This window comes from Crocodylus siamensis, chromosome 11 (genome assembly GCF_052110815.1).
Source record: "Crocodylus siamensis isolate JL-2025a chromosome 11, ASM5211081v1, whole genome shotgun sequence".
In the NCBI taxonomy this organism is placed as follows: domain Eukaryota; kingdom Metazoa; phylum Chordata; order Crocodylia; family Crocodylidae; genus Crocodylus; species Crocodylus siamensis.
The window spans coordinates 42,507,052-42,514,610 of record NC_143405.1 but is presented as its reverse complement, the minus strand read 5'-3'; the positions used below and the strand labels follow the sequence as shown (position 1 = coordinate 42,514,610).

The following is a 7,559-nucleotide window of genomic DNA, read 5'->3' as shown; positions in this document are numbered from 1 at the left end:
TTATATTTAGGTTAACAAGAAACATATATCCAAACACTCTGTCATGGGGAGAGACAGAGGGGAGGACCCGAGGAGCAGGGGGGAACCCCGGGGCCAGGAACCCGCCAAGGAAAACAAAAGTAAAAGAAAAGAAACAAAAAACTTCTTACCTACAACAGGATTCGTGGTGAAGCCGAAAATGGAGGCGGGACTGAGCAGCTCGTTAGCCGCGTCTTTATACAGCTGCAGCCAGTGGCTAACGTTGCTGGCAGGAGCTGGCCAGCAGATATAAAAGAAGCCACTACTGTGGAAGCGGGGAGGCTTCTCCTGGAGCCCCTATGAGGCGGAAAAGGGTGGGAAGCTGCCTTTCCCAGCACGGGTGAACGCAGCGAAGCCCGCCACGGGAACAGCGCTGCCGCGGCAGCACAGGGAGCAAGGAAGCTGTAGCACCTCGCTCAGACCGAGGACCTGGCCCTGAAGACCAGGAAGAGCAGAAGGAGCATGATGCCAGGGGCTACTACGGAGGAGCAGGAGGGAGCAGACCAGGAAAGATGCCAGACCAGGTGGGACCATCGTGGGCTCCAGAGGGCTTAAGGAGGCACCCCAGGCAGGGGATGAAGGGCATAAGCAGCGCAAGGGGCTGCAGAAGATGCGCCCCAGTGGCATACAGCCGCCCCGATGAGGGATGTGGGGGAGGTGTATGGATAAGGGCCACTGGGGGTCCAGTGAGCCCACAGGCTGGGTGAAGAGTGAAGAGGATGGCGCAGTAGCCTGCAGTCTAGCCCAGATCCAGTTTATGGCCAACTAGGGACCTTGGGTATCTAGGGCTTGGCAGTGGTGGGCAGGCCATGAGTGTAAATGGCAAGAGGGCAGAGCCCCCCCCCCCCCCTTTGTATATCTTCATATTTCTTTGTTGGTGATAATTTTTCTTTTGTTTCCCACTTTTGGAGGGGTTGCAGTGCAAGGCATCTAGAGCCCAAGTGTTGCTTAGGCCTAAAAGGAGTTACTATCCCCTGGGAGGCAAGGCAGTGGTTAGGCGCTGTGGGCAGAGGTAGGGTTAGGCCTGGCAGGCTGATAAAACCATCCCAGTGAGCATACACAGAGCCCCAACAGTCAGGAGGAACCGGCTGAAGGACACTGTAAACCCGTCAAGGCAGGGTGTAAGGGTAAGGTAGAGGGGAGGTGGAGCCTCGCAGATCACCATACAGTCGTCCCATAGTCAAGAGACCCCCAGTAGTCAGACACAAGATCCAGAGTCGTGGCAGGAGAGATTGGGGAGAGACTACATGGGAGAGAGACGTCCACTCAGTGGGACAGCGGGGATGGACAGACTAACACCCCCAAACTTCCAGGTCCACGTGGCACGTGACCGGATGTTTGAGACCAGATAGGCACACGCTCTTTTAAAATAATTACAGAGCTAATATCTTGAAATTCAAGTAGAAAGTACTATATTTTTTATGATGCCTAGACAGAGACATTTTACAAACAGAATGATTGCTTACCATAAAACTCTTGTTTAAAGACAAGGATACAAGGATATAAAGATATAAACTTACATGGATATAAATGACAGTGGAATTGGTGTCACCTGAAACTTTTGATCAACACCCCTCCAGAGACTATGGTGGGTAAGAGAACCTCAGAAAAGACATCTGAAATTTTCCACCAGCTGAAGTCTGATTGGCTACAAGGCTTAATCACTGAGATTACTTCGCTGGGCATTTTGTTCTACTATTAAACATAGTTGCATATTTGCATTTCCTTATACAGGTGTAAATCCAAGTTCAGTAACTTTGCTGGAGCTATTCCCAACTTACAACGGCCAAAATTAGTCTCAGAAAATGATCCACGCCCAGATTTGTAAAAACATTTAGTTATCTAAAAACACAGAGAGGAACCTATTCGGATTTTTCGAAAGAACTAAACCCTGGCATGGGTCACAAAAACTATTAGAACAAGTAACATGACTCAACATTCTCAACAAGGGCAAGCAAAGAGAGGAAATGAAAGTGTACTACTATCTCAGTTTGGTGACAGGTTGGATGAAGACTTCCATTACTGATGAATCAAAGGACCTGTCATGGTGGATCAGACCTGTTGATCACTCCAATATCCTGTTTGCACAAGTGGCAAATAGGAACTGCAGAAACTACTCCCAGCACCCTGCTTGGCTGTATTGCCAACAGCGGCAAATACCCAGTGCTTCAAAGAAAACTGCAAGAAATCTGACAGTAGACTGATACAGGATAATCTTCCCCCATTGAAATTCTCAGCCCAGTAACTGATAGAGATTAAAACACTCATCTCTCTTCCAATGCTTTGTTAGTATTCATTACAACAGATTTGTTTACAATTATCTATGTAACAAAACATCCAGTCCTTAATTAAATCTTTTTAAATTCTTTGTGCCAAACTGTTACTTAGACTGCACCTTTAATTGCCTCATCTCTCAGCCACGACAGTTTATTTAATTTTTTAAATTTTCCTTCACCCCTTCCAAAGGCCCACAGTTCCAAGGTAAAAATTCATATTGATAGCCCTTTAGATGTACAGAATTTCTATTATGAAAATAGAAAACCTAAAAGAAGTTTCCTGAATCAGTATTCAGGGAAGCAAAGTATATTGCTTGAAGGAACATACTGCTATGGCTTCTATCACCCAGTGCAAAAGAGGCCTTTTTAAGGAGAGTATATAGGTACTTAAGGGGTTTTACTCATGTTGAGTTACTTCTCACTAATTTCCATTCATGTCCCATACTTTTCCTATTATAGGTTAAAAAAGATACTTGGATTGACTGTGCTTAATCAATTTAAATATATATAAACTTCTCGCTCTCTCAATTCTCATTTATCTACGCAATGTATATTGATATTATACACCTGACTTTCCCCTCTTAAAAAAATACATTAAAGAACTATGTAAAATGGCAATAAAGATTTTTTATGATGCAGTAATTAGAACTCAACACATTATTCCATGGAAGAGCTTAACAAGAACTTTTATAATCTCATCATTTATTTGCAGTTCTACTCCATTGTTCTACATATGGAACTGGGCTTCATGCTGACTGCCCTTAGAGAACCCTAATTTTTACAGCGTTTATTGCAGAACAAAAAATAGCAGTTGCCTGAGCTCTTTATAGTCTAATTCTTTCTCAAGCATTAAAAAAGATGACAGTTCAATTGTGATTAAGCATCTACATAAAGAAGTTACCCAGGACGCTTTACTACCTGCTATGTTTGTTCTTTCTGAGTTTAAAACTACTTATTTGAGCAAGGTAGCAAAGAAAGGATTTATAAAATCAGACAGGCCAGACACATGGAGAACTAGAAGTATATTATCTGAGCTAATCTAATGGAGGTAGCTAAAAATATTTAATGTCTTTTACATTGAACTGTTCCTCTGACTAGCACTAGTTCTGTTCTTTGTAACCTAGGCATAAAAACAATATAGCTAATTCTCTTGATGATTTGAAATTATACTGTAGGTCAGGAGTGTCAAACATATTGGACCCTAGAAGCTGGATCCAGACTGCAGGGCTTCTTGAAACCCACATCCAGACTGCAGGGATTCCTGTCTACTGGATGACCCATAAGCACCAGTGAAGAGTGGGGAAAAAGAGAGGGCAGGCTCACCACAATAAAGCAGAGAACCCCACGAACCACTTCAGGCACCCACCCATGTTCTCAAACACACACAGAGGGTTGTTAAGCCTATATACCCTACCAGCCTCCCTATTAGATTCAAGGGACATCAAAGAGTTAAATCCTTCTGGAAACTGGCCTACTGCTCAGGCCCAACCAGATGTCCAAAATACCAAGCAAAACCCCACACGAATGTAAAGTTTAACAAGCGTATTAAGACAAGTGTAACTATTTTTTTTTCTCTGTATAACTGCCGCGCGGCACTCTCACATTTATGTAACCTTGAAGTCTTGACTGTTTATCAAAATGAGCGCTTTGTACTTTTCTCCGCTGGCATTAAGCTACACATGCGCATTCTGTAAATTTCATTTATCTAAAAGTGTCATTTCTGCAGAAACAAAACTTATGTAGAAAGTCTGCCTAGCAATTACTGTGTAAAAGATACTATCCTATCCCTGTAGGCCTGATCACCCTGCAGACCAGTTCCAAGCCTCCCCGCCTGGGTGTATCCCAGCGAAAACCAAGGCCTTGAAAACCCGACAATCGACAACAACTCACTGTGTTACAGTTTTGTATTCAACATCCCATTTATGAGCTGTTGACCAGTTCTGGGACTTAAGGAGCAGGCAGCCGCACCTAGCATTGGACTGGTTCCAGTGTTGGAACGCAAGGGCTTGCTCTGAAACCCCGTGAACCAACAGACCCCCTTTGTATGCGGCATACTGTAACTGAAGAAACATCGGAGACTCCACTTCTTGACTGCCTCTCATCGTAGCTTAGACAGCATATCTACGCTCTATATACTTATATTTACTGCAACTTCGTTCCAGCCGGCCTCCCCTCTTATTCGTAAGAGGGTGAGGCCAGGTGAGTTAATAAAACCTTTTGTTTTACCTTATATCTGCTCTGTAATAACTTCTACTACTAACATCCCATCTCAATGAGCCGTTGACCAGTTCTGGGACTTAAGGAGCCGGCAGCCGCACCTAGCATTGGACTGGTTCCAGTGTTGGAACGCAAGGGCTAGCTCCGGAACCTCGTGAACCAACAGACACCCTATAGACTTATTACAAAGAAACTAACAACTTACTCTAAGTCGTCTACTTGTGCCAGCTCGGCGAACCTTGAGGGCAGTTATAAAGCTACCTCCAATCCCGCCCCACAAGCCACGCGCTCGCCCGCTCCGCAAAGCCTGCGGCTCCCCAAGCGGTGCTGGAATCACAAGCCCAGCATTCTGCCACAACAAGAACCAACAAAACCAAACACAACAGTATACAGACACAGTATACAGCACTATAAACATGTAAACTATAGAACAGCTAAAGAACCTGATGCCAGTCTGTCACCCTCGGTGGCCGACTATTACCCTAGATTGCTGACAGGCAGGGAAGACCTGCTCTGCAGCCTCACACCCCTGTGGATTTCTCTGCTGTTCCCTCACACGCAGGTGGGTACTGAGCACCTTGGAAAAGGGATAGGTGATGCTTTCTTTACCTGACCAATGCAACATGGAGAAGCAGTTGAGTGGCTGGCAAATGCTCAGGACCTTCCTGTCATTGCTCCCAAACACTGTCTCCCACACACACTGTTCTCCCTTGCTCCACAGTCAATAAAGGATGGGTTCCACAAACACAAGTACTCAAATACAGTCATACCTCGGAGATATTGCGGGTTCGGTTCCAGACCACCGCAATTAAGCGAATATCGCAATAAAGCGAGTCACACAAATTTTTTGGTTTCCCAGTGCATATAAAAGTTATGTTTACACTATACTGTAGTCTATTAAGTGTGCAATAGCATTATGTCTAAAAAACAATGTACATACCTTAATTAAAAAATGCTTTATTGCTAAAAAATGCTAACCATCATCTGAGCCGAATGGCTCCGATGGAAAAATGGCGCCGATAGACTTGCTCGATGCAGGGTTGCCACACACCTTCAACTTGTAAAAGCGCAATATCTGCGAAGCGCAATAAAGCAAGCGCAATAAAACAAGGTATGCCTGTACTAAATCAGTTGCACATGCGCACACACCAGGCAAAAGAGAGAGAGAGTGCAAGACAGAGCAGGTCTCAGCGAGCTCTAACTCTGATGATGACGACCCCCAAAAGCCACCCCAGCCCCTACACTGGACAGGCTTTGTAATGCCCAAACCATGGCACCTGTCAATCACGTGCAGATCCAATCATTACTTTCTCAATCAGTGCCAACCAAAGTCAATCACAGCTAGGACCATACAGATCAAACTATGCCAACAACCCATAATAACTCATTAAAATAATGGTCCTAACTACCACAGTTCCCCTGGTTACCAAACAAACAACTAGGTACTGGTCAAACAACTCACTGCATGTGCTCAGCTTTCAGAAGTGGGTCATGACATCATTAAGGTTAGGAGTTCAAATGTTCTCAAATACGCCACCCTCTAGTCATCCTACGCATGCACCCGGACTCCACTGTCTACACTGGTAGCGTGAATCCCTGTGGCTGCTGGAGCTGCTGTTTCAGCAAGGCTCCAGAACCCAGGGAGTTAAGGCTGCTGCTTCTGCCCACTCTTCCTTTTCCCTTGCTGAGGCGACTAAAAACCCAGTTTCAGCTGCAGGTAGGCTGGTGAGGGGGGCATCAAGTAGGGGGGGAGGCAAGGGGACTAACTCCCATGGTTCTGAAGCTGCACAGAGACAATGGGGATTGACACTGCCACTGCAGAAGCTGCAGCATTCATGCTGACGTGCTCCGTGTGCCAAATTTGGCCCACAGAGGTGAGTGGTCCAGCCCGTGAGAAGTCCTACAGACTGGACAACCCACCTCCACAGTTTAGGTTTGAATTGCAAGACTTATGTTTGACCCTTTCCTGCTATAGACTGAGGGAATAATAGGTGTTATATGAACTCACATTCAGGCCACAGATGGCAGTTCTAACAAGTAATCATGTAACTCCTCTGTTATTTATAAGGTGAACCCTACCTTATTACAGGTTGTGCCAACTTGTTGCAGGGCTTGGAATTTCCTGCTGAAACTATTATTTTTCCAAATCCTCCAGGGTGAAGGAGCTGCTTTATGCATGGGTTATTTATGTCTGATGAATGTTACGGACCGTGGTTTGCCATCAATCAGCAATGGGCAACAGCGTCCATCAAGGTGGCTAAAGTGCTGATTCTTCCACCAATTAACTGTTAATTTCAGTTGCTAGTTTAAAGTCATAGGAACCATTTTAGTGAACTGTGTAGATTGCTTGCTAAGTTTAGTAAGCTTTGCGCAGTGGCAGTATTGTAGTCAATGAGGTTAATCCAAGGCGCGATTATTGCTAGTTGAAAACTTTTCCCTGAAATCTTTTTGCCTGGCTATGGAATTTCCTTTAATTAGAATAGGGTGAGCAAATCAAAATAGAATAGGGTGAGCAGTGGCAAGTGATTCACTCAAAACACAAAAAATGTAATGTTAAAAAGCAACTGGCCAGGTCTCTCTAGCCATGCAAACAGAAGGTCACCTTGGCAGGGGAGTCTACAAGTTCCTGAGAAAATGCAGTGCCTGATTTCTATTGCCTGCGCTTTTATTTATTTTTTTTCCTTTCACATTTCTTAGGCATAATACAGATGTAGAGTGCAAAAAGTGCATGCTTGCACTGATGACTGGATTGTAAAAGTCTCCTAGACAATCATCAGATCCCAGGGGCAGATCCATGGACAGTGTGAGGCTGAGGTCACAACTGCCTTTTGGCTGCATAGTGCATGCAGGGCTTATCTGTGTGGCTGCCAGAACCACTGCAGCGATAAGGCTCGGGAACCCAAGGACTGAATGCTGTTGCCTGCTTCTCAATGCCCCTCACCTCCCTGCCCGTCTTTCCCCACCCCCTTTGCCCACCGTTAAATTCAGGGGCTTTGGTTGCTGTTGGCAACAAAAATTGGTGGCAGGGGAAAAGGGAGTACAAGAAGT

General features: G+C 45.1%; 1 pseudogene; it reads left to right on the top strand.

Moving 5' to 3' along the window:
• Nucleotides 1-6,873: 6,873 nt before the first annotated feature.
• On the top strand, nucleotides 6,874-6,990 carry LOC149855780 (U4 spliceosomal RNA; annotated as a pseudogene).
• Nucleotides 6,991-7,559: the final 569 nt, after the last annotated feature.